The sequence below is a fragment of the Macaca mulatta genome, chromosome 10 (assembly GCF_049350105.2).
Source record: "Macaca mulatta isolate MMU2019108-1 chromosome 10, T2T-MMU8v2.0, whole genome shotgun sequence".
NCBI classification, from domain to species: domain Eukaryota; kingdom Metazoa; phylum Chordata; class Mammalia; order Primates; family Cercopithecidae; genus Macaca; species Macaca mulatta.
The window spans coordinates 30,464,884-30,492,845 of NC_133415.1; the positions used below are offsets into that span (position 1 = coordinate 30,464,884).

General features: G+C 45.4%; 1 protein-coding gene and 1 pseudogene across 2 annotated transcripts in view; both read right to left on the bottom strand.

The window, feature by feature from the left end:
• Positions 1–27,962, bottom strand: part of LOC106996055 (immunoglobulin lambda-1 light chain-like) — an 801,838-nt gene that overhangs the window by 738,498 nt on the left and 35,378 nt on the right. The window lies entirely within an intron of this gene.
• Positions 25,366–27,811, bottom strand: LOC107000568 (set1/Ash2 histone methyltransferase complex subunit ASH2 pseudogene; annotated as a pseudogene). Its single transcript, XR_013399508.1, has one exon. The product of XR_013399508.1 is annotated as a set1/Ash2 histone methyltransferase complex subunit ASH2 pseudogene (transcript).

The following is a 27,962-nucleotide window of genomic DNA, read 5'->3' on the forward strand; positions in this document are numbered from 1 at the left end:
AAGTCATTGGTACTGTAAATAGTGCTACAATAAACATACATGTACATGTGTCTTTATGGTAGAATTATTTATAGTCCTTTGGGTGTATACTCAGTAACGAGATTACTGGTCTCAAATGGTATTTCTGATTCTAGATCCTTGAGGAATCCCCACACTCTCTTCCATAATGGTTGAACTAATTTACACTCCCATCGACAGTGTAAAAACATTTCTATTTCTTCACAGCCTCACCAGCGTCTGTTGTTTCCTGACTGTTTAATAATCGCCATTCTAACTGGTGTGAGATGGTATCTCATTGTGATTCTGATTTGCCTTTCTCTAATGACCAGTGATGATGAGCTATTTTCATGTTTGTTGGCTGCATAAATGTCTTCTTTTGAGAAGTGTTCGTTCATATCCTTAGCCCACTTTTTGATGAGATTGTTTATTTCTCATAAATTTGTTTAAGTTCCTTGTAGATTCTAAATATTAGACCTCTGTCAAAAGGGTATCTTGCAAAAATTTTCCCCCATTCTGTAGGTTGCCTGTTTACTCTGATGATTGTTTCTTTTACTCTGCAGAAGCTCTTTAGTTTGATTAGATCCCATTTGTCAATTTAGTTTTTGTTTCAATCGCTTTTGGTATTTTAGTCATAAAGTATTTGCCCATGCCTACGTCCTGAATGGTATTGCCTAGGTTTTCTTGTAGGGTTTTTATGGTTTTGTGTTTTACATTTAAGTCTTCAATCCATCTTGAGTTAATTTTTGTATAAGGTATAAGGAAGTGGTCCAGTTTCTGTTTTCTGCCTATGGCTACCAGTTTTCCCAGCACCATTTATTAAATAGGGAATCCTTTCCCCATTGCTTGTTTTTGTAAGGTTTGTCAAAGATCAGATGGTTGTAGATGTGTGGTGTTATTTCTCAGGTCTCTGTTCTGTTTCATTGGTGTATGTGTATATATATAGATATGTGTACATATATATGTGTGTATGTGTGTGTGTGTATATATATATATGTTTTGGTACCAGTATGATGCTGTTTTGCCTACTGTAGCCTGGTAGTGTAGTTTGAAGTCAGGTAGTGTGATGCCTCCAGCTTTGTTCTTTCTGCTTAGGATTGTGGTGGTTATATGGGCTCTTTTTTGGTTCCATATGAAATTTAAAGTGGTATTTTTCTACTCTGCAAAAAAAGTCAGTGGTGTCTTGACGGGAATAGCATTGAATCTATAAATTACTTTGGGCAATATGGCCATTTTCATCATATTGATTCTTCCTATCCATGAGAATGGAATGTCTTTTTTTTTTTTTTTTTTTTTGAGACGGAGTCTCGCTTTGTCGCCCAGGCTGGAGTGCAGTGGCCGGATCTCGGCTCACTGCAAGCTCCGCCTCCCGGGTTTACGCCATTCTCCTGCCTCAGCCTCCCGAGTAGCTGGGACTACAGGCGCCCACCACCTCGCCCGGCTAGTTTTTTGTATTTTTAGTAGAGACGGGGTTTCACCATATTAGCCAGGATGGTCTCGATCTCCTGACCTCGTGATCCGCCCGTCTCGGCCTCCCAAAGTGCTGGGATTACAGGCTTGAGCCACCGCGCCTGGCCGAGAATGGAATGTCTTTTCATTCATTTGTGTCCTCTCTTATTTCTTTCAGCAGTAGTTTGTAGTTCTCATTGACGAGATCCTTCAAGTCCCTTGTAAGTTGTACTCCTAGGCATTTTATTTTCTTTGTAGCAATTGTGAATGAGAGTTCACTCATGATTTGGCTTTCTGCTTGTCTATTTCTGGTGTGTAGGAATGCTTGTGATTTTTGTACATTGGTTTTGTATCATGAGACTTTGTTGAAGTTACTTATCAGCTTAAGGAGTTTCTGGGCTGAGATGGTTGGGTTTTCTAACTAAACAATCATGTCATCTGCAAACAGAGACAATTTGACTTCCTCTCTTGCTATTCGAATATGCTTTCTTTCTTTCTCTTGCCTGGTTGCCCTGGCAGAACTTCCAATCCTATGTTGAATAGAAGTGGTCAGAGAGGGCATCCTTTTCTTGTGGTGGTTTTCAAATGGAATGCTTCCAGTTTTTGCTCATTCAGTATGATATTGGCTATGGGTTTGTCATAAATTGCTCTTATTATTTTGAGATATGTTCCATCAACACTTAATTTATTGAGAGTTTTTAGCATGAAGAGAAGTTGAATTTTATCAAAGGCCTTTTCTGCATCTATTGAGATAATCATGTGGTTTTTGTTTTTAGTTCTGTTTATTTTTTTTGTTTTTAGTTCTGATTACATTTATTGATTTGTGTATGTTGAACCAGACTTGCATCACAGCGATGAAACCAACTTGATTGTATTGGGTAAGATTTTTGATGTGCTGCTGGATTCAGTTTGTCAGTTTTTTTGTTTGTTTGTTTGTTTGTTTGTTTGTTTGTTTGTTTGTTTTGAGACGGAGTCTGGCTCTGTCGCCCAGGCTGGAGTGCAGTGGCCCCATCTCAGCTCACTGCAAGTTCCGCCTCCCGGGTTCACGCCATTCTCCGGCCTCAGCCTCCGGAGTAGTTGGGACTACAGGTGCCCGCCACCTCGCCCGGCTAGTTTTTTTTGTATTTCTTAGTAGAGACGGGGTTTCACCGTGTTAGCCAGGATGGTCTCGATTTCCTGACCTCGTGATCCACCCGTCTTGGCCTCCCAAAGTGCTAGGATTACAGGCTTGAGCCACCGCGCCCGGCAGTTTGCCAGTATTTTATTGAGGATTTTTGCATCAATGTTCATCATGGATATTGGCCTGAAATTTTCCTTTTTGTTTTTGTTTTTGTTGTTGTTGTGTCTCTGTCAGATTTTGATATCAGTATGATGCTGGCTTCATAAAATCAGTTAGAGAGGAGTCTTTTTCTATTGTCTGGAATAGTTTCAGAAGGAATGGTATCAGCTCCTCTTTTTACCTCTGGTAGAATTCAGCTGTGAATCCCTCTGGTCCTGGGCTTCTTTTGGTTGGTAGGCTATTAATAACTGCCGCAATGCAAGAACTTGTTATTGGTCTATTCAGGGACTCAGTTTCTTCCTGATTTAGACTTGAGAGGGTGTATGTGTCCAGGAATTTATCCATTTTTCTAGATTTTCTAGTTTATTTGCATAGAGGTGTTTGTAGTATTTTCTCATGCTAGTTTGTATTTCTGAGAGATCAGTAGTGATATCCCCTTTATCTTTCTTATTTTGTTATTTGATTCTTCTTTTTTTCTTCTTTATTAGTCTAGCTAGTGGTCTATCTATTTTGTCAATCTTTTCAAAAAAAAACAGCTCCTGGATTTGTTGGTTTTTTGAAGGGTATTCATGTCTCTATCTCCTTCAGTTCTGCTCTGATCTTATTTAATTCTTGTCTTCTGTTAGCTTTTGAATTTGTTTGCTCTTGCTTCTATAATTCTTTTAATTGTGATGTGATGTCAATTTTAGATCTTTCCTGCTTTCCGATGTGGGCATTTAGTGCTATAAATTTCTCTCTATACACTGTTTTGGTTGTGTCCCAGAGATTCTGGTATGCTCTCTCCTTCTTCTCACTGGTTTCAAATAACTTTTTTATTTCTGTCTTAATTTCATTATTTACCCAGTAGTTATTCAGGAGAAGGTTGTTCAATTTCCCTGTAGTTGTGTGGTTTTGAGTGAGTTTCTTAATCCTGAGTTCTAATTTGATTGCTCGGTGGTCTGAAAGAGTGTTTGTTTTGATTTCCATTCCTTTGTATTTGCAGAGGATGTTTTACTTCCAATTATGTGGGTGATTTTAGAATATGTGCTATGTGGCACTGAGAAGAATGTATATTCTGTTGATTTGGGGTGAAGAGTTCCGTATATATCTATAGGTCCACTGGGTCCACAGCTGAGTTCATGTCCTCTCTTATTTCCTCGAGCAATGGTTTGTAGTTCTCCTTGAAGAGGTCCTTCACATCCCTTGTAAGTTGTATTCCTAGGTATTTTGTTTTCTTTGTAGCTATTGGCAACGGGAGTTCACTCATGTTGTGGCTGTTTGCTTGTCTATTCCTGGTGTGTAGGAATACTTGTGAATTTTTCACATTGATTTGTATCCTGAGACTTTGCTAAAGTTGCTTATCAGTTTAAGGAGTTTTTGGGCTGAGATGATGGGGTTTTCTAAGGATGGAATATCCTAGTTAATTTTTTGTCTCATTGATCTGTCTAATATTGACATTGGGGTATTAAAGACTCTCCCTATTATTGCCTAGGAGTCTAAGTCTCTTTGCAGGTCTCTAAGAACACAAAGATTCAAGATTTATGAATCTTGGTGCTCCTGTATTGGGTGCATATATATTTAGCATAGTTAGTTCTTCTTGTTGCATTGATCCATTTACCATTACATAATGCCCTTCTTTGTCTTTTTTGATCTTCGTTAGTTTAAAGTCTGTTTTATCAGAGACTGGATAAACCCCGCTTTTTTTTTTTGCTTTCCTTTGCTTGGTAAATATTCCTCCATTCCCTTAATTTGGGCCTATGTGTGTCTTTGCACGTGAGATGGATCTCCTGAATGTACCACAACAATGGGTCTTGACTCTTTATCCAATTTGCCAGTATGTGTGTTTTAATTGGGGCATTTAGTCCATTTACATTTAAAATTAATATTACTATGTGGGAATTTCATTATGTCATCATGATTTTAACTGGTTATTTTGCACATTACTTGATGCAGTTTCTTCATAGCATCACTGAGGGGAAGAGGAGACCATTTTGGTGTGTTTTTGCAGTGGCTGGTACCCGTTTTTCCTTTCCATAATTAGTGCTTCCTTGAGGAGCTCTTGTAAGGCAGCCCTGGTGGTGACAAAATCCCTCAGCAATTGCTGATCTGTAAGGGATTTTATTTCTCCTTCACTTATGAAGCTTAGTTTGGCTGGATATAAAATTCTGGGTTGGAAATTCTTTTCCTTAAGAATGTTCAATATTAGCTTCCACTTTCTTCTGGCTTCTAGGGTTTCTGCAGAGTGACCCGCTGTTAGTCTGATGGGCTTCCTTTTGTAGGTAACCTGACCGTTCTCTCTGGCTGCACTTAATATTGTTTCCTTCATTTTAACCTTGGCGAATCTGACGATTATGTGTCTTGGGCTTGCTCTTCTCGAGGAGTGTCTTAATGATGCTCTTTGTATTTCCTGAATTCAAATGTTGGCCTGTCTTGCTATGTTGGGGAAGTTCTCCTGGATAATATCCTGAAGTGTGTTTTCCAACTTGGCTCCATTCTCCCCTTCACTTACGGTACAGCTATCAATTGTAAGTTTGGTCTTTTCACATAGTCCCTTATTTCTTGGAGGCTTTGTTCATTCCTTTTCATTCCTTTTTCTCTTATCTTGTCTTCACACCTATTTCGCTAAGTTGATCTTCAATCTCTAGTATACTTTCCTCCACTGGTTTGGTTCAGCTGTTAATACTTGTGTATGCTTCACAAAGTTCTTGTGCTGCCTTTTTCAGCTCCATCAGGTTATTTATGTTCCTCTCTATACTGATTATTCCAGTTAGCAGTTCCTGTAACCTTCTATCAAGGTTCTTAGCTTCCCTGCATCGGGTTAGAACATGGTCCCTCTGCTCAGAGGAGTTTGTTATTTTGGTGGAAGTTTTATGGATTTTCTCCATATGAGATTATGTCATCTGAAAACAGAGATTGTTTTCCTTTTTCATTTCTAATTTCCTTTCTGTTTATTTCTTTTTCTTGGCTGATTGCTCTGGCTAGGTCTTCCAATACTATCTGGAATAGAAGAATAGAAGTGGTGAAAGTGCACATCCTTGCTTTGTTCCTGAAATTACAGGAAATATCTTCAGTCTTTCAGATTGCATATGATGCTAGCTGTGGGAACTTCATAGATAGGCTTTACCATGTTGAGGTAATTTCCTTCTATTCATAATTCACTGAGTGTTTTTGTCGTGAAAGGGTGTGGGGTTTTGTGAAATAATTTTTCTGTAGCCAGGGTCTTACTGCTTTGCATCTGGAAAAGCCAATCTGCTCTACACCCACCCATACCTTCTCCACTATATGCCTGGTTTTAGGGAGGAAGGAATACTTTGTGTCCTTCAGAGGCCAGGGGCCACTCCACCAGACCCACAGCAGTAGTCACCTGTGTGAGAGGGTGGGGAAGCAAAAGAGGCCCTCACGGGTAAAACTGAGAACTCTGCTTGAAGCCATAGTAGCTGTTACCTCTCTATAGATGTTGACTGAGATGGGGCTACCCCTGCCACCCTGGATTCAGACACAGGCAAAGGGTTCAGGAACAACAGGACCCTTTTGGGACCAGAATCAGAAACAATAGGGTGAGGGGCTAGACTCAGGCTCCTGTGGGTAATATGGGGTGACAGTTATAGGGAGTCATGCCATTTGTCCCAGAGTTGGTGGCTGTGTTGATGACTTTTTCAAGGAAGCCCGTTTCTTCCTCATTCTGACCACCTCCAACTGATAAACCCTCTTTTAGATTGATCAGGTTTGGATGGCCCCAGAATTTCTATTAATAGGATTTAGTTTTCTTAAAGTGCGGAATGATTGCTTCATTCAAATCAGCCCCCTTCCCTTGTCTCCCGACCCTTCATAGGATCTCAATCCTAACAGTCACCTGCCTGCATTTTCCAGTCGGAGTGGAGAAGGCCAAGCTGGCTGCACCCAGTTTCCTGTGAAGACACAGCTGCTGAGCTCAGTGAGCAGTGAGCAGATGACACAGGGTCACAGCAGGGGCTGGCTTCCCAGCTATGGTCACCTGCAGACCTCTCAGGGATAAGCCCACAACATCCGGTGCTGCCCCAGGCCAAGACCCACTGAGTCTTTCAGTTTCTCCCTGCCTTTCTTCATTTCTTCCACTCCAAAAGAGACAACTGTGAGGGCCCCTGTGAATATGCATCTGTACTTATTGCTGTGCATAGAACTCTTGAACCACGACATACCTGCCTGATCTACTGCTATTTGTAGTAAAGTCCTGAGATCTCGACCTTCCTGAAGTAGATTCCCTGACAGACATCGGAGCAGGGAGCCCAGCTTGATGAAGGGGAAGCCACCAGGAATGCAGGGCTGTGCCCACAGCTGCCTGCTTCGTCCTCACTCAAGAGTGTGGCCCATTTCCAGGTTCCCAATTCGTCTCCTGAAAGCTCTGCACTCTAAGGTTGGTCTCTCCTCTGCTCTCAGCTCACCAGTCTCCGGCATCAAATGAAACCGAAGTTGGTCTCTCACTAGACATAGGCAGAGGCAGACTGAGCTCTTCTCTCTCTCACATGTTACTTATGCACCCCTGGCTGAATCCCCTGTGTGTGGGGACAGAGCAGCCCCATGCATCTGGGCATGACAGGACGTGAAATCACTTGTCCAGAGCTCAGGCTGAGGCAACCCCTGGGGAGGCCCTGAATCTGCAGACTTGAAGGATAATAAAAAGAATAATTAGAGAAGTGAGTAGGCATCATTCACTGGGAGTTATATTACATGTATTACATGCTAACTGGTGTGCCCACTTGAGTGTAGCTTTCTTAGAGAAGCTCTGCATTTGTAGTTAAGCCCCTAGACCCAGCATCAGTAAGGGGAGGCCTGCCCAAGCTATGCACACTGTGTGGAGTTACCAGATCGATTAAAGGGCACCCAGTTATGTTTATACTTAAATACATAATATTGTCTGGGAGATACATATACTGATTGTTTGTTTTTTTCTTTTGAGTCAGAGTGTCACTCTGTTACTCCACCTGGAATTAGTGGACTGGTCTCAGCTCACTGCACCCTCTGCCTCTTGGGTTCAAGTGATTCTCATGCCTCAACCTCCTGAGTCACTGGAGTTACAGGTATATGCCATGAGGCCCAGCTAATTTTTGTGTTTTTAGGTGATATGGGGTTTTACCATGTTGGTCAGACTTGTCTCGATCTCCTGGCCATAAGCAATCCATCAGCCTTGGCTTCCAAAAGTGCCAGGGTTAAGATGTGAGCCACAGCACCCAGCCTACATATCAATTCTTCATCACTGTTTTACTGAATTCAAATTGAACTGACCTCCAGTGTTTATGTTTGATAAATTAGAAAACACTATCTCCAGGCCACAAACACTTCCTCTGCAATCAGGACCACTGCCTGAAAAGCAATAATAGAGCTGTTGTCAGGATTACAGTCTCAGCAATTAAAAAGTTGTTTGTCAATAGTAAGGCTGTAGTTGTACTAAAGAAAACATAGTGTGGTTGCCCACACAGACACAGACAGACACCCTTGTTTCTACACACTGACCCTGGCTGGGAGGGAACATAAGTATCAGCACCCCTGGTCACTTAGGCTGAGAGAAACCAACAGGCCAGGAGACAGGATGTAGGAGGGGGAGGTGCTTTCCATAGTTCTCATGAGGCATCTTATTTGTGTATTACCTATTTAAAACCAAGAGAATAAAACAAAATTGTTGAATAATGGCGAGAAGTGAGTATGTAATAGCATAAGATGCAAGCAGAGCTGAGAATCACCAGAGAGAGAACATTAAATACCTACAGGACTCAATACTGTTAGGGGCCCCAGGAAATGTATTGAATTTTTAAAAATCAGAGAAAAGGGAATATAGGCTACCCTGGGTTATATATGTGTGTATATACAAAGGCAGGAATGGGCATGAAAGGCAGAGTGGCTAGGGAGCCTGAAAGGTACTAATGAGCCCTTTATGGGATGAGATGGAATTCAGCAACAACAGGGAGAATCTCAGAACAAGTGTGCAGAGTGAAAGAAGCCTCAACAAATGGCAAGATAACGTTTGAGAACTCTGATGCATTCCACAAATGAAAACCAAACACTAATGACAGAGGAAGATCTGTGGCTTCCCAGGAGGGCACTGGGGTAGAAAGGGTGATGACAAAGGGTCATGAGGAGCTGCTGGGGTTGGTCACAGGTTGCATAGCTCGGTGGTGGTGATGCTTTCAAGGATCCAGAAACATGCCAACATGGGTGCAATGGCATATTATAAATATACGTGTTTTATCATATGTACATTATTCCTCCTTGGAAAGGGTTTTATTAAAAAGAATGGGCTGGTGAGGAAAGAAGCCAAGGGATTCACGCTGAGAAGCAGGGACAGAAAACCAACAGTCTGGGAACTTCTAGAAATCAGGAAATGAGGATGATGGAGACACAGGTTCTGCATCAGAGGTAGGTCTGTAATGACACAGCTGGACCTATCACCTCAGCCCAGGACTTCAGTCTGGAGGCCCTGTGCCCCAAGGTACAAAGAGTTGGGTGTTCTCTTCCCTGGAGGCCCTGTTCCTAGGAAGGAGCTGCTGTGCATGATTCTCAGAACAGAAAAAAAGAGAAATCTCTACTCTGAGGCAGGGCCCTGGATACCCATGGACCATGGGGAAGCTGCAGCAGCAGAAGCTACAGGCCACGCCTGAGCAGCATCAGCTGAGTGCTCACCCTCCCGGTAGAGGAGGAAGTGGGTTCTTGTCTCAGATTCCCCCGGGCCTGGAGCACTGTGTGAGCACTCAGGCTGCTGTCATAGGACTGGCAGTAATAATCAGCCTCATCCTCAGACTGGAGTCCAGTGATGGTCAGGGAAGCTGAGGTACCAGACTTGGAGCCAGAGAATCGATCAGAAACCCCTGAGGGTCGCTTATTATTTTCATAGATGAGGAGTTTGGGGGCCGTTCCTGGAAGCTGCTGGTACCACTGCACATAATAACCCGCCCCGATGTTGGAGCTGCTCCCAGTGCAGGAGATGGTGACCCTCTGCCCGGGCGCCCCAGACACTGAGGGCGGCTGCGTCAGCACAGACTGGGCCCAGGACCCTGGAAGTGAGAGAGACACAGGCATCATGATTCTGCTTCTAGAGACAAGAGGAGAAACCAATCATCAATAGGCTTCCCAGGGCCCCTCCCCTGGACATGTATCCAGTCACCTGTGCAATGAATGAGAAGGGTGAGGAGGAGAGGAGACCAGGCCATGCTGGAGACTGTCCTGAGTGCTGCCTCCTGTGCCCACAGCTGAAGCAGAGCTTCCCCAAATCTCTCCCTGCCCCTCCTTCTTCATACTCTGAGAGTGGGAGGGTCCATCCATGCAAATCAGACCCCCAGCTTTCTAATCCCACCCTGGGCCCTGGGTCAGGCCCCTGTGCCTGAGGATGTCAGGGGGTGGCTGGGGTGGGGTTGTGTGGTTCCAGGGGCTGGGGAGGATGCAGCTGTGAGCCCTGAGCAGAGGACACCAGGCAGGGCAGGTGGCTGGTTCTGCTCTGATCACCCCAGTCTTCTCAGGAATGGTCCCTAAGCGCCCCCTGGTGTCCAGACCAAGACAAACCGTTGTGACCAGAGCCTCTAGAGACACCGCTGCCTCCCCGCTGTTCTGTCCACTGCCCCCTCTCAGGGCCAAGCCAGGTGGTGCTTGTGTCTTCTCCCTGTGATCTCAGGGCAGTTCTCCCACTTTACTGACCTCCTTAGAAGTGAATCTGTCTGTGGCGCTCTCACTGTTTATTATAGAGGACTCAGGTGGTGACTACACAATGTCCTCATAGGTCAGAATCAAACCCAGACCAGGGACCGACTTTCATGGACTCACTTTCCCACGTGTGGGGACACCGTGTCCTCTCATGTGGCTCCTCCCTGGTGGCCAGAGCTCTCCCTCTGTGGATCCTACAGCACTGAGTAGAAGGGAAGCTCTTCCCTCTAGGATGCCCAGGGCACATTCCCAGAGGGTTATTCTGGCCTATCTTCATTCTCTACTTCCCCAGAATTGCAGTCATAGTCATCTGGATCTTGTGACCAGGCTGAGCCGTGCCTCACATAAAGGACAAGGCTGCCCATGACCCCCTCCCTGCCCAGGAATGCCCTTCCTGGTGGATGCCCCATCAGCTCTTAGGGTGAGGGCAGAGTGAGCAGCAGGTCCACGGCTACCTCTCCCAGGTCAGCCCCATCCTGGGGCCAGTATAATGTGGCCCATGTGATAAGAGGAAGGTCTCTGTCAAATAGTTGCTGGGCACGTATCTTTTGCTGGGCATAGAGCGCAGTGTTGGAAATGCCATGTTGATCTAGACAGCCTAATCCCTACCTTGTGCAGCTGCCCTGATGAAAACACAGGCATAGGAGGGGCACAGGAGTCCCCCCTTCCACCCTCTTAATCCCTGGGGCAGAGACCAGAGAAGTCCCTGCTGCGCTCCAGGGTCTGAGAAGAGATCTCGACTAGGTGGCATCCTAGGGAAAGATGGAAGAAGGGAGTACAGGAGAATGAAGGGAATATGGGCATGACCTGAAGATTCCTGGGTTTCAGGTGAAGATGTACAGAAGTCCATGAAGTAGATACAAATGAATAACATTAGATAAATAACAGGATCTAGGAGAAGTGGATTCCCAGGAAGGAGCGACTGTGATTGAGAAAGGCACCCTGGCAGGGCAAGTCCTCAGAAATCCAAGAAGATGTACTTTTATTCCCCAAGTCCAGGAGCTTGTTCACTGGTTGGGCAGAAAAAGAGGAGATTCCACTTTAGGAGAGCCTGGATGGGAGGTGTGTGATGGGAATGTCCACATGTACAGGTATATTTCTGGATATTTCATACAAATGGGATCGTGTTAATTTTTAGATTGCTGTGAAAGAAGACATCATATTCAATGCTATCTTGCTATTATTCAAAAACACAGTGCATCTTCAGCAAAGAAAATTTGCCCCACAGGTGCTATCCTGGTGGACTATAAGCACTGTGTTTTTAAAAGGCTTTCTTTACATTTTTTTTTTACCATCATACTGCTTTTTCTTTTTTCAGAAATATGCATTCTGATTAAAATTGTTGATGTAATTTAATAATACATCTTTCTGAAAGTTATGCAATTACCTTTTTGACACATATACTCTGGACCTATCAGAGGTTTATTCATTGAGAAGACCAAGAACATTCACTACTGAATGTATTCATGCTGTTGTTTCTGAGGAGTAAATTCTTGAAGCTCTGGAATTAATTTTCTTAGATCTTGGAGGAATTCCTAAGAGGTAGCGAAACTTTTCTTTGCTAACCCTCTATTTATTTAAGAACCCTGCCATCTCTCTTTTTTGTGACAATGGCCTGTAGATACATGGTTGGCATCATTAGCTGCTGAGTGGAAAATGAACCATGACAGGAAATGAGAACATAAGTGTGAGTATAGAATTTTGGAAATGAAATGGCTCTAGACCTGAGGAAATAACATGATATTATTGGGTATAGACAGCACTTTCTAGAAGGACACTGAGAAGAAGAATCTAAAGTTTGGGTAAAGTAGGAGAGCTCAGTTATGGCTTTTATAGTTTAACCGGCTTTTGAAGGGGCAGGGTCACAGCTGAGTAAAAGCCAGTTTGCCATTGACCCCAGACCCTGGAACCAGGACTGACGGAAGACTCTCAGCAGTGACACGGCTAACCTGGGGGAGTAGCCACCTTGAGATGAAAGCAGAAGGAGGCTCCCTGTGCAGTGTGGGGACAGAGTGGGAGGTGCAGGTGCTGTTCCCTGAGTCTGGTCCTCACTTGAAGAGGGACAGACGGAGGAGAGGTGCCGAGGTGATGGTGATCAGTGGCCTCTAGTGTGGCTTCTTGAACTACTACTGTTCTCCCTTTTTTTTCCTCTGGGCTTTGGAGGCCAACATGAGGATGTTTATCTGCTTTCTGTTTCTCCTGAGGCTGCCTGATTCTCCTATCAATGCCTCCTTGATGGGCATGGATGTGTTTTGGCATGGAATTGATCTGTGAAAGGAATATCACAAAGGTCAGGGATCCCATGATGGAATTTTTTGAGACAGAGACTCTCTTGTCTGTGTCCCAGCTCAGCTCTCAGTTTTCACAAGACAATACCCATTATGAACTAAAGATGAGGGTGGAGGGTACAGTGATTCACACAGTGGGGCTACTTAGGCAGAGCTCCTGCTTTTGCCTTTTCCTGTAGTGTCTGGATCCCAGATTTTCCAGCCCTGAGTTCAGCATGTAAGAGTCCCCAGCTGCAATATTAGGGACAGACAGTGTGTGGCCCAAACCCATCAGATATGCTCTCTGTTCACCATGATGCTGTCATGGGAGACGGCATGAATAATTTCCTCTGGTTGTCCTTAAGGCCGAGATTCCAGACCAGCTGTTCAGGGAGGGCAGATGTTTCTCATTCTGGAACTTTTTCAGTGAGGATGGCATATGCTAAACTGGGGAGCCATTTTGTTTCCAAATAGGAATTCAGCCAGGGACAGGAGAGGTTATGGAGAATTGACATGTCATATATCTCAGAGATATGTTTTCCTCTCCCGTTTGTCATGTGGAGAGGAAAAAGTCACGTGACACATTTGAACAAGGCTGGGGAGCTTTTGTCTAAGTTTTCATTGTGAGGATGAACTCAAGGCTTCCTGCAACCCCCTCTAACTTGAAGGACCCCACCCCCCACCAAACTGTGTGATCACTGTGCCCCGGTCAAAGACTAAGGCCGGCCTTGAGCTTCTCACCTGACTCAGGCTTCAGTCCCTCCTCCCCAGAAACCAGTACTGAATCTCACCGCTCTCTCCCAGTGACCTCAGTTGGTCCCATGGCCTTCACACTTCCAACCTCCTTGTCCATCTTCTCTGAAGCATCTGGAATTGTCTTCACACTCTTACCTCAGATCCTGTGTCCTCTTTGTCCAACCCTCTAATGGCTTCTCTACCCTCCCCCACCCAAGCTCTCCTCTCCTCACTGTGCGATGCTGTCTTACTGCATCAATATTTTTACTTGATTGTCTTTTCCACAAGTCAGTGTGAACTAGAATATTCTAGACTTATCTGTAAGCCTTCATCCATTTTGGTATCAGTACTGGGCTCTGCTACGAGGACATAAGTCTTAGATGTCAGTCTGGGAACTTCAGTCCTAACTAATTTCCTTGAAAGCCCCCAATTTCTTTGATCTGAGAGTGAGACTCAGCCTCCCCTCAATGCCTGAGTGGGCAACAGTCCTCTAAGAATTCTTATCTGAGGAAAATTATCTCTTCAAAGGAATTTTCTTATCCTATTCTTTTTCAAACTGCAACAGAAGAAAAAATGAGTAGATGGCTCAGGAGATCTGGTCCACCATCTGAGCCTCAGTTTATGCCACCGCTCCTCACTTTAGAAAGAGGGTCCTCACTATTTTCTGGTCCTGGAAACCTCTTCCACCTCCCCTCATCATCTGGTGGAACTGCCTGGCTCTGCTGCCTAATAGAATTACTGGACCTCCCCTTGTTTTCTGTGGCTGCCTCCTCTGTAATTCTGTGGAAGGAGGAAGCCAGGGGGAGGCTGGGAGAGAGGAGAGAGGGGAGCCTTGGGTAGGCTTCTGATTTCTAACTCTTTCTTCTCCTCATTGGGGCACTGAGAGGCGATGGAAACAATGCCTGGGATGCAGCCCCTGGGCTGAGCAAAGTCCTCAAGTAGCCTCAAGCCCTCATCTGGCCATAGCTACAGTAAGGAGAGTGATAGGAGGAGGGTTAAGGAAGGAGTCCAGGTCTCGGGGAGCACATTGTCACCCTCTGGGCTCTAGTGAAGCTCAAAGGCCCACACCTCCTCACCCCCTCCCCACAGCATGGGGAGGCACAGGAAGGTCTATGAAGACACAGCTGGATCTGCCACCTCAGCCCAGGATTTCAGTGCAGAGACCCTGTGATCCAAGCTGTGGGAGCAGGATGTTCTGATTCCTGGGGTCCCTGTTCCTGACTCTGAGGACAAAAGTGGTGGAGCCTCCACTCCTAGGCAGGGCCCTGGCTGCCCCTAGGCCCATGGGGGAAGCTGCAGCAGCAGAAGCTACAGGTCAGGCGTGAGCAGCAGCTGCAGGCCCTCACCCTCCTGGCAGACGAGGAAGGGGGTTCTTGTCTCAGTTCCCCCTTGGCCTGGAGCGCCGTGTGAGCACTCAGGCTGTTATCCCATGCTGAGCAGTAATAATCAGCCTCATCCTCAGGCCGGAGTCCAGTGATGCCCAGGGTGGTGGAGGTGCCAGACTGGGAGCCAGAGAATCTGTCAAGGACCCCTGAGGGTCGCTTACTAACATCATAGATGAGGAGTTTGGGGGCTGCTCCTGGGAGCTGCTGGTACCAGGACACATAATACCTCCTGAAGTTGAAGCTGCTTCCAGAGCAGGAGATGGTGACCCTCTGTCCTGGGGCCGCAGACACTGAGGGCGGCTGCGTCAGCACAGACTGGGCCCAGGACCCTGGAAGCGGGAGAGACACAGACATGGTGATTCTTGGTCTAGAGAGAGAAGGAGAAAGCAGGGCCTCATGGGCTTCCAGGACCCCTCCCCCGACCCTGTGTCTGGGCACCTGTGCAGTGAATGAGAAGGGTGAGGAGGAGAGGGGACCAGGTCATGATGAAGATTGTCCCAAGTCCTGTCTTCTGTGCTCACAGCTGAAGCAGAGCTTCCCCAAATCTCTGCTTTCCCCTTTTTATACTCTGAGAGAAGGAGGGTCCATTCATGCAAATCAGACCCTCCAGCTTTCTGATCCCACCCTGGGCCCTGGGTCAAGCTTCTCTGCCTGAGGATGTCAGGGAGTGGCAGGGGTGGGGCCGTGTGGTCCCAGGGGGTAGAGAGTTCACATCTATGAGCCCTAAGCATAGGGCACCAAACAGGACAGTGGACGCTGGTCCTGCTTTCATCACACCCAGTCTTCTCAGGAATGGTACGCTGGCGCCCCCTCGTGTCCATTGTGCGACATTGTACACCACCATTGTATGACAAGGTGACCAGAGCCTCTCAGAGACACCCCTCCCTCCCGGTTGTTCTGTCCACCGCCCTCTCCATCAGGGCCAGGCCAGGCAGCCCCCTGAGTCTTTTTTTCATGACCTCAGGGCAGACTTCACGTTCTACTGGGTTCCTCAGGGGTGAATCTGTCCATGGCTCCCTGGCTGTTCACTGTATAGGACTCAGGTGGTGACTCCACAAAGTCCTCTCATGTCAGAATGAAATCAAGAGCCCTGACCAGCCCCATGGACTCATTTCCTCAACTGTGGAGACACCGGGTTCTCTGCTCTCATGTCGCTCCTCCCTGGTGGCCAGAGCCCTCCTTCCTCTGTGGATTCTGCAGTGCTGGGTAGATAGGGAGCTCTTCCCTCCACGATGCCCGGGGTACATTCTCAGAGGGTTATGCTGGTAAATCTTTGTTCCCTCTCTTCCTTGGCAGACTTGCAGTCATAGTCATCTGGTTTCTGTGACCAGGGATCTCACCCAGGAGTCTGTTCTCCATCACTGCATGCCAGTCTGCAGGAGATCCTGGCTTTGCAGTGTTTTGCTTAAGAGCAAAAAAGCAAATATGCTCAGTATTTGAAGATGGGAAGAATTAAAACTCTACCTTGTTTTGACCAGAGTCTGTACTCAGGTGAGCCTGACACGTAGTAGCTTTTAGGATTAACCATTCCAACTAGGATGTTTAGAAAATAATATGGTTCAAATTCAGTAATGAGTGTTTTGGGCATGTCTTAAAGATAATAGAAATGATTTATCTTTGATGTGTGATGACATCTAGAATATGATACATTAAAAACAATAAACTGAAGAAAAAGATAACCCTATTTATGAAAATGAAAAATGAAACAGGTTATGTCTGTGACTGCATGAGTTCTGGCATCATGCACTCTGGGATCGTAATAAATATTTGTTTAGGGAATTTTAAGGGGATACAGAAAAACAGCAGGACGGTTATGTTAATATATTAAGTTGCAATACAGTAAGATTTTAAATGCTCCATTTAAACAGTGCAATAGTGAAATCTAATATTGACATTTAAATAAAACCAGTCCATATATGGAACTGAAATAAAATGTATGCTGTGTTTTGGGATCACATTTCAAGCGTGTCATTACTTTAAATGTTCCTTTTAGTGTGAGCCATGTTCCTTTACATAATGTTTATAGTTTTAAAAATGTGTTTGTTGTGTTTACATAACACATCAGGCATATTAAGTTTTATTTATTTCCAAGTAGAAATGAGCTATTAGATCTGGGCTTCGCTTCCTGTTTCCTTCTCATTGCAGTTTCTTTGGTGATGCATAGGTGGTCACAGAGAATTTTGTTGTCCTTTCCTCCCACTTTAATGAACAGGGGTCACCGAGGCTGAGCAGTGTCTCACATACAGGACAAGGCTGCCCATGGCCCCCTCCCCGCCCATGGATGCACTTCCTGGTGGGTGCCCCACCAGCTCTTAGGCTGAGGGCAGAGAGAAGAACAGGTCCACAGCTAAGGAACCTGGACACCCAGAGGATCCGGGAGGGACAACAGCTGGGACAGTGAACCCTGGAAAGAGGGCACTGACCATAGATTTTGTATGTGATCCTCCTTAGGGACCCTCAGAGACAGAACAAAACCCCAGTACCTGTGTGTCTTGAGGGCCCAGGTCCTTCCAGGTCCTCCTTTTGTCACTGCTCTAGGCCCCAGGCCTCCTCTTCCTATGAGTCGCAATGGACAGTCTCCTCTTCAGGCTGCACCCTCCTTATCACAACTGACCCCACACCCATCTCCTCCTCCCCCATAAACCATCCCCTGCTCACTTCCATTAGCATTTTTGCATCATTCTGGGTCTCAGCCTCCCTGAGGATATCTCTGCAGGATATCCATGGTGCAGAGAGCTCAGCCCCTTGACAGGACCGCTGGGCCTGGGCCACCTGAGGCTGAGCATCTCTCTTGCTTCTCTTCTACACCAGCTCTAGGCCAAGCCAGATCCAGCCCTTTCAGAATGCTGAGCCCACGTTTTCTTAAGCATCCGACTTCCTGTCTCACATCTGTGGGTCCCACAGGCTGGACTCTCCTTTGCTGTCATCGCTCCCACAGTTTCAGAGCTCAGGAAATGGCCAGCATACCTGCACCAGAAGGAGGGGACACCTGTGGGACCAGGCCAAGGGCTCCTGGACTTCTGGGTCACACAGCCTGGATTCTTTCTTTTCTTCTTTTATTTTATTTATTATTTATTTATTTATTTATTTATTTATTTTGAGACGGAGTCTCTCTCTGTTGCCCAGGCTGGAGTGCAGTGTCGTGATCTCGGCTCATCACAACCTCCGCTTCCCGGGTTGAAGTGATTCTCCTGCCTCAGTCTCTCGAGTAGCTGGCATTACAAGCACCAGCCAACACGCCCAACTAGTTTTTGTATTTTTAGGAGAGGCAAGGTTTCACCATGTTGGCCAGGGTGCTCTCAAACTCCTGACCTAGGATGATCCACCCGCCTCGGCCTCCCAAGGTGATGGGATTACAGGCGTGAGCCGCCGTGCCCAGCCAGGCTGGATTGTTTCTTGTCATTTCCACCGCATCCCCACCCATCATGTGTGGGCAGCTTATTTTGCTTCTTGAAACAAACTGATTCTCTGTCCATAAAGGAGTTATTGTCACTGAACTCTTGCTCCGCTTTCAGTAACATAACCTACAGCAGAAGCCTTGGCATGAACTGGGGTTGGTCACAGGCATGGATAAAGGAGGGACGGGCAGAGAGGATGAGTGGGGCGGATCTTCTCTCACTTCTCCATGGGACAGGAACCCTTGGTAACAGAGTCAGGGTGCAGCTGTGTGACACTGATAACCAGCCTGTCCTCAGACTGGAGCCCAGAGGTGGTCTAGGAGGCTGTGTGAATAAACCCACGGCAGGAGAATCAGGCTGGGACCCCTGAGGGACCATCACTGCTGTCCTAGGTCATAAACTTAGGGGCTGTCTCTGGGAGACCTCCGTAGCCATTTCCATGGAAATGCCAATGTTTCTGCTGCTCCCTGTGCAGAAAAAGGTGACATTGAGATGGGGGTTTTCTCAAGAGTTTTCCGGGGAGGAGTCACTTGAAGTAAAGATTGGGCAGTTTCTGTACCCAGATATTCCACAGACTCACCACTAGACCCTGATTCAGTGAGAAGCTCCAATGGAGTAAGAGAGGAGAAGAGAACACAGTCAGGCCCTGAGCGATCAGGAAACCCACGCTCAGCAGTCCCCGTGGTCCTGAGTGGGATGAGCTGCAGGAAAGTCACATCCCCGCGAACTACTTCCCCCGTGGCCAAGGAGCAGCCTCAGCCTCGTCTCAGCCATGGCGGAGCCTCCCCTTGACTCTCTCATGTCCTACATAGAGGTTTACTGGGCTCAGGCCCCCAGTTACCTTCAGACCTAACCCCATCTCCTGACATTTCCACTGAAATGCAGGTTTCCAGGACTGAGCCGGGTCAGCTCTCTATCCGGAATTCCTCCCTGACCTGTCTCCTCAGGCAGCATTTCATATTTGAGGGCCTTGTTCCTGGGACACAGCAAACCTCAGACAGCCCTGAGAATAAACTATTGGGGATGGAAGGGGAGGTCTCTGCTTGTACACTGGAAGAACAGAGTCCATGCTGCAGGGGACTGTTCACCTGCTACCATGTCCCCAGGCTCTGACCATGATGCGAACTAGGAAAGCCTCATTTTGCTTCTTTCAAAACAAAAGCCCAGCTCCACAGGCACTGGTGTCAGCACACATGGACAAGCAGCCAACACTTCAGGGTCATCAGCTGCTTTGATTTTGTTTTGTTTTACTGAGATTTCAGAAGGATGGATGGGAAATTGAGAGAAGAGCCTTTAGCAACTGGAAAGTACTTCCAAATGTAGTTTGTCCCTAGGCCGGTTATTTTAAAATTTAAAAATTGCTTGAGCAAGACCCAGAGCAGGGTGAGATTTTGTCCCACTTCCCCATCTGTGTGTGTCACTGTGAGAAGCGCTGCTGCGCCCAATGGCACAGTAATAGTCAGCCTCATCCTCAGACTGGAGCCCAGAGATGCGTAAAATCCCTGTGTTCGCTGAAGCATCTTTGGATCCAGAGAAGCGACTGGGGACTCCAGAGCCCTGGTGCTTATCTGAGTCTGATTTGTACTTCAGAAGATACCGGGGAGGACTCCCTGGCTTCTGCTGGTACCAGTGTATAGTGTAGTCACCAACATTGGTGCCACCACTGAAGGTGCATGTGAGACTGGCTGATGCTCCAGGAGATGCTGAGAGGGAGGCCGGCTGAGTCAGCACAGGCTGGGAGAGGGAACCTGCAAACACAGACATTATTGGGTGCTAAGGCAGAAACCAGGGTCAAGTTTTTCAGGGATCTTTGCCAGAAGAGTGAGAATCAGGCTGGGTGGCTGGCCCTGGTCTGTGAAGCCTATTCCTACCTGTGCAGTGAGAGAAGAGCAGGAGGAAGAGAGGAGTCCAGGCCATGGTGGACACAGCCTCTTACCCCAACAGTGGGACTGGGCTGCCCCAGGCCTCCTTTTCTTCCCACCCTCTGCAGAGGAGGGGCTGCTCATGCAAATGTGTTTCCACCCAGGGACTGCCCAGCCCCTCCCTGAGCCCTGGGGATGCAGCTCAGCTCACTCTGCAGACTGGGCAGGAGGAAGGTTTGCTTTTCTTTTTCCAAGGCCCTGGGAGGAAGCACCTGTTGAAACCATACACAGGTCCCTGCTCAGGGAGCTCTGCCAGGCCAGAGGGGACACAGCTGCTGAGTCCCCATCAGTGAGCACAGGGCCCCGCTCCCAGGCCTGGATTTCTTTGAGTGAATGGTCTTTACTGAGCAGCCATGTAGCAAAAACAGGGCAGCCCCACAACATCCAACACTGGTCCCAGGACAGGCACTTTCCCACAGCTCAGAGACCTCAGAAGCCCGCTGGTCTCCGCAGCTCTCCAGTCACTGTCTGTATTCACATATCCATGGTCTGATTCCTAGACACTGCTTCTCTCATCCTATTCATTATTACTGTGATTTCTCACATCCACAAGCAGTCTTGGTCTGTGGGATGTGTAGACTTGTACATACATAACTTTTAAAGGTGTCAGCACCCCAAAAGGGCATTTTAGAAAAATCTATTTGCCGCATGTGCCATCAGAGTGGGCATCATGGAAAATGGGTCAGCTAAGGAGCCAGGTTGAAGGGCAGCTAGGGGCTGTTCAAAAAGACAGTGAATAATGAAAATTTTCCAGGAAAAATAAAGGATCCAAAACACATTAAAGGCAGCAATTCAGCAAAAGTCATATTTACAACTGTTTCCTACGTTGTATAAAGATTTGACTCAATTTTGTGATACAGGAAAACTAATAGATTTGCTAGACTTACCTTTGTCAGTGAGCAGTGTGACATATTTCACTATTTTATGAAATTAGCCGTTATCTCCCTAAGTAAAACATCATTTTCTGCACAGTGGTGTCATATTTTTTAGTCAAGAAATTGTTCTAGCTGTTATACAAATTGTATTGTGATATTACCACTTGTATTTTTTTACTAGGTGTTTTCGGTTAATTAGAAATATCAGTATGTATTATACCCACAAGCTCTCTTGCAAATGAGTTGAATGTCTGAGGAGACAAAGGCAGAGACCACCACTTCTCAGTGTAGCCACGTCTACTCTTGTGCTAAGTGTGCAAATGACCCCAGGATTTCTAGACTCACAAGGTGTTTAGTGAATAATCTAGAATCAGGATCAGTCACTTTTCTCAGGCACTCTCTCCTCAAGGCATTTGGAGACATCCCTCTCATTCAGATGGGGCAGGCAGGGCACTCCCTGGCTAAAGACCCTTAAGTAACTCCTCGTTGTTATTATAAAACCTGAACCCTGAGGTCTCAGCCCCCTGTCCTTCACACTGTGGCTCCTGCACACCCCCACAGCCCAACTCACAGCCCCTGCCCTTGCTTTTAGGGCTCCAGGCTCACTCACTTGTCTTTCCTGGGAAAACCTGAGCTGTCTTTTCCACATTCGCCACACCAGCTTCTCCTCTGCCTGCTGGAGAAGATGGGCTCCTACTTGAAGTCACAGTGTAAGCTTACATTTTGTCCACGTTGTACACCTGTTAAAAGGAGAACATAAACATCTCATCACAAGCAAGGATAATTTCAATACTGGTTAGCACGGAAACTTTTGAGTCATACAAATATACAGAGAATTTTCTAATGAATTGTTTGTGCCCATGAGCCAACTTTGACCATCATCAATGTAGTTCATCTTGTTTAATTTTTCAACCCATTTTACCCATCCACTTACTCCCTCCCTGGATGATTTTTCCAACAGATCAACGAAGCAATATCATATCATTGGCACATAAATTAACAAATACATACATTTGAAGTGCTCCATAATTCTTGTACATTAAAGCAACAGATTCCAAGGACTCTCACATTAATAGATTTGTCTTTTAATCCTTTATGTTTAAAATTAATTTATTGTAATAATTGGGAGACTGAAGGAAGTACAATGAATGCTACAATTTGCAGATGCAGGACTCACAGCATTGCATATTGGATTAGAATAAAGTACAGATGGACACCCACAATCATAATTATTTAATGGCTTTACCCACTCCTCCTAGTGCAGAAATATCTCTTCTGTGGACACAGAGCTCATAAACCCATCATTCTTCCTTCAAGAATTTCCCCATCAAAGTCTATTATGGGACTTGGGACTGATGAGTTGAATGTTTGAATTGCATTGATCGTATGGCTGATAGAAAGCTCTGTAATTAACTTTGTGTTGAAGGATATCTAATGTAAAACTTCTTAGCTATATAAATATTGCTAGATATTTTCCCAACTCACCCATGTTCTGCAGTTTATTTGCTCTTGAGAGATTTTGTCCCCAGAATTTGCTTCATCATCTACTTACTTCCTGTGGTTTTTTAAGCAGGACTGGGAAAGCCCATCACGCCCTCTCCACTTTCTCCACATGAACCCATAGGATCCAGCATATGTGGATCCATGGGAATCAGACCATAAATGAGTGAACAGATGCTGTGATTGGCAGCTGCAGAGACCAGCTGAGCTCTCAAGTCTCTGGGCCATGGGAGGTATGTGTGATATCTATGTATTTGCATATCCATATCCTTCTCCTGATAACCAAATCCAAAGACAAAACTTCATACTTAATATCTTCTTTTGAATGAACTTGGAATTTCAAACACAAAATATCCAGAATTTTTTTAAAAATTATTATATTGATCTCAGATCTGTACGTCTTTTGAGGATTCCAGTATAGGAGAACTCACATATTTAACAAACATGTATTGAGTCTGTCCTTAGTGCCAGGCAGTGTTTTGGGCTCTGTAGCTACAGCAATGACAAGACAGAAAACAAGAGCAAGAATAAACAATCACATGGAGGTTGGATTTCAGCAGGGGAAAACCTTGAATAGAGTCACTAATTGTAAAGAAACATCTTCATGTGGCTGACCCTGCCCTGACAAGTTCATCACTCTAGGGATCTGAAGCCCATTGCTGACAGCTGAGAGACATGCATTTCTATAATTCTGAAGAATGGATTGACTTGTTCAAAAGTTGATGATGTTATTTCAATACATGTGTTATATATAATCCTGCTTCAACAGAATGAGCTCAATCTCCTTGGCCTTACAAATGGCTGGGGTCTTACTGTAGGGCAGAAATAAAACAGAACCTTCTCATCACCCAGAAGAATTCCTAAGGGGAACCAGACAACTGAGTATGGGGAGGGAACTTCAATATCAGATAACCTCCCTACCGCTCTGTTTGTGATGGAGACAGAGCAGCAGACACCACAGGCCTGGAAGCCTGCCCTGGGAAGGAGGCAGGGATGAAAGGAGGTAAAGAGAAGGGTGAATAAAAATGCCTGGGAGGGGCCTGGACAAACTGCAAATTAGCGTACCCTCAAATCATGTGTAAAACCAAAAAAAAAAAGCACAAAGGTTTGATCACCTTTGCGGAAATATTGAGAACAAAAATGAAAGAATGCATCCCAATGAAGAAACGTACTGATTTTGATTGTTTGAGATGAGATAGCTGGGAAGTGAATTTGGTGGTTTTTAATAGTTTTATTTTATATAATAGGCATGTATTGCTTTGAAAGCAACTCAATAAAACAAACTTTGGTAATATACAAAACGAATAGTTTCTTCCCTTTGCTCTTAGCTCAGAAAGCCCATACTTTGAAGATGCTTTTTTCTGGAGGAAATCCATTTAGACTCAGCCTTTAGATCTGATCCAGCTGTTAAGGTTATTTTTGGAATGTAAATTAACTCTTCTTTATTTTTTTTCTAGATCCAGTTACTCCCAAATCATTCTTACATTTCCTACACTTCAGGGCTTAAGCGGAAATAGGAATCAATTCAAATCCTTCCCTTCCCCTTTCTATGGCTGGTCCACATGGAAGCTGCCATGAGAGCTGGCGTGTCTGATCATGTGATCTCCACATCACAAGGGCCTAGGGAGGTTTATGTCTTGGTTCCTCTTATGAGTCTGTCACTGTGCTGAGCACCACTATAGTGCAGCCAGCAGTAATACTCAGCTTCATCCTCAGGCTGCGCACCTGACAGTGTCAGGGCAGCTTTACCCCCAAGGAGGGAGCCTGAGAACCGGGCAGGGGTCCAGGAGAGCTTGTTGCTTGTATCATAAATCAGTGTTCTAGGGGCTTGGCCAGGCTTCTGCTGGAACCAGTAGGGATAATGACTCCCAGTGACTGCTCCAGCACTGGAGCCACAAGTGAGAGTGACTGTCCCTCCTGGGGACACAGTCAGTGAGGGCTCCTGAGTCACTACAGCCTGAGAATTGGACCCTGAAACAAAAAAACAGACACATGTTAGAAATTAGAAAGGGAGACACAAGGATCCTTCCAAAGGCTGGTATTTGAAATCTCTCTTAACCTGGGCAGCAAGTGAGGAGGAACTGGAGGAGGAGCAGAGTCCAGGCCATGGTGCTGGTATTGGAAGGGATCCCTGGCTCCAGAGCTGGGGCTGAATTCTGATGGCTCTTTATCTCCTATTGAGCTCTCTGCTTGGAGGGGGTGTGTTGTGTGCTGCTGTATGCAAATCTTCACTGCCTTTACCACCACCTAGGTCCACAGCCCTGAGAGCAGCTACCCTATAAGGGGCCAGCCCAGGGTGGCTGTGTGCTGTGTATTTGCCCTGTGGGAGGGAGCAGCTGCTTTAACATTTACATGAGTCAGTGAGCAACTGTGCAGGGTTCATTCAGTTTGAACCTCTTAAACTTCTTATAATCCAAGAGACCCCGACCGCCCCCTGGTGGCTTTCCTGGACTGAGAATGCGTGGTCTTTCACTTGTTTAGCAAATTAATTTTTATCTTTGGACATCGCCACAATATTTCCGAGGCTAATTCACACCCACTACTTGTCTATTCTTTGCTCATTCCCATTTGTACTACTTTCTCTTGCTGTAGCTGAAATCCTGCCCCCGTGACTGTAATTCGATTTTAGTGCTACATGGTGTTCATTATTATCCGAATGGTTTGAATGACTAAATAATTGTTTTAATGACCTACTGACTCTTTGAAACTATTTGTGTGGAGCCTCATATTGGATAAACAGCTCGTTTAAGTGAGAATTTTTTAAATAATTTACTTTAGAGAATTTTTAAAAAGAAAATGACCAAAGGTTAAAGGTTGAAGTTTCATTGTCAATTCAGTGGAAACTCAAGTGAACCATGAGGATGATCATCAAGGTCTACATAACAACCCCACTCTCACCCACCTCATCACTCAAAAATTTTCTGGACACCATGCCTGGGTGAGCTTTGCTGGTTGGCGATGCTTCCTACATAGAATCACACATTGTTGCCAGCAGAATGCAGCATCATCTATTACTCCACTGGGAGAGGACAACTGGATGCTTGTGCTTGGAATTCTCCTGAACTCTGCCCATGTGCCTCTTCCCTTGAATTATTTTAATCTGTATTGTTTCACTGTAGAAAAAAATCATATTAATGAATGTCACAGTTTTCAGTGAGTTATGTGAGTCCTTCCAGGGAATCATAAGAAGCGAAGGGCTGTTGTTAGCCCTTATCTTACAATCATCTTCAGAATTGAGAGTGCTCTTGGGAATCTTCAGTCCTCCCAGGTTCCAATCTCACATTATTCTTTTTTTTTAACTTCAAAACAAATTTTATTTAGGAAGAGTTTTTCATTTTGTTAATGATGCAAGCAAACTTCTTTCACAATTACACTTCTAGAAATCTAATAGTTTCAGAGATCTAAGTCTTCAAAGGTATGTTTTAAAATTAATAACAAAACCAAACCCATACCAAAAGGATATCACTTTTTGGTTTGGAAGGGACAGTCATTGATTTCAGGTGTTCTCAGAAACGGGCTCACCACTTCCTTGGAAAATAGATAGCATGGAATCAGTGCCCACAGATGGAAATGTCTTTAGATATGTTAGTTATTTGGACAAGATTATTCACTCCTTAGAAAATACAGTAAGATAAAAAGTGCCAGCTGGCAAGGTATGCAGTCCAGAGGGATTACAAGATGTTGGGATCAGTAGCTGTTGGCTTATCGCACAGAATATAAGAGCAGGAAGTGGAAGTGGAAGAAGAATGATGATGAGCAGGGCATCTCTCACAGTCTTATTCAGCCTTTTAACTTGCTAAGTGGATAGGCTATATTCTGCAGAATCTTTGAGAGAACGTTTGAGACAGTTCAAAAACAACAACAAAAGCCATCTAGTATTACTCCCCAGAAATCCACATTTGAGAAGAAGGAGGGAACTATTCAGGGTTCCCATGGAGGACTGTGCCTCCCATCCACTTCTGTCTCCCGGAGATACAAGACTTCAGCCAGAGTGTCCTCTACCACAGCATCCCAGCCTATGTCACTAATAGGGAAGTAAGTGAGATCCTTTGAAGGATACTTACAGCACAGTCCAAAGTTAATGCAAACCATGCAACTGTTTTCCCGGGAGATGGCTGGAAACCAACCCCCTCAAAAATATCTTTTCAAACAACATCTTAATTGACACCATTTTTATAAAATATTATTTTACTGTGCAGAATCTGTTTTAGGCTCTTCTGTGCTTCAGCCAAAAAGTCTTTTTTCTCAAAATACAAATAATTCTTGAACTTTTAAAAGTCTTGTCTTTGTAAGTATCAGACAATAAGTTGGCTGTCTCTGTGTTTTCAGGAAGGTTAATATAAAATCCCAGGACCTGTCCTTGTCCATAGCTAGAAGAGTATTATTTGCCAGTGGGCTGGTGGAACTTGGTTCCTTTTTGCTCTGCCAAGAATAGCTAAATTTATCATAACCTAAGGGAGATTGATGGTTACCTTAGGGCTGAAACCAATCCCATTGGCAGTGGTGTCTGGTGACAACTCATCCTTGGTGATTTCAAAGTACCATGTCCCTTTCCATACTCCATGAGAGGCCTGCATCCTAGAGTAGCCCTTCTTCCCAACTGCAGTCAGCCAGCTGGCCATTGGAGATCTTTACCTGGGGAGCTCAATCATGTTGGGCTAACAAAACCTGTTCACAGAAGCAGTCACTGTGGAGGTCTTCAGGAATAAGTTCTCCTGCTTAGCAGTCTTCAACCTTCTGAGGATCAAGGGTGTGTGGATCAGGCTCAGTCAGAATATACCAGTAGCCATCTTTGTTAAGTGGGTGTTTTAAAAGGTGTAAGGGGCAAGGCACTGAGCAGAAAACAAAGGGTCCCTCTGGGCCTTCTTGGTGTTCTCTGAGATCTCATCCTGCTGTTTGCACTGAGTGTCTCTTCTTCTTTTCTGCTGCTTCCTGTTCAGTTCCCCCATTCAGATTCCTACTCACAGACCAGGCACTGCTTTGCTTTTGGTTGTCCATAAATAGGATCAGTGTTACCAAGGTCCTGATCCAAAAGTCCACATCTTGGGCGATCTTCTTTCAGGTCTTTATTCCTTGGATCCAGGTGTTTCTTTACCAAGAATAAATCTCTTTCTTTACTCATTGTTTTAACAATGTTATTCAGCCTAGTCATTTCCCAGGTGTCTGAATGGTGATCATGCACTCCCAGTATATATCAAGAAATGGTGTAATATTCGTCTTGTGTTGGGGACTGCCATGCCAGGTTGACCAAAGCACTAAAGGACATTTCCTTCATGTTTGCTTGCTTCTGGATGAAATATGCCACTATCATGATGTACATTGCAATGAAAACTGTAGTTGGTCATGAAAGGTAGACAGGATGACTTATCTTTGCCAGATATATCAAGTATGAACCATTTTCATAGGAGAGCAGATGCCCCTCTCCAGCTTGAGAGGCTGCTACCACTACTGCCAGCTTCATCTCCCCTTCTTTGGTCCTTGTTGCACTAGCAGCTGCTCCTGGACTGG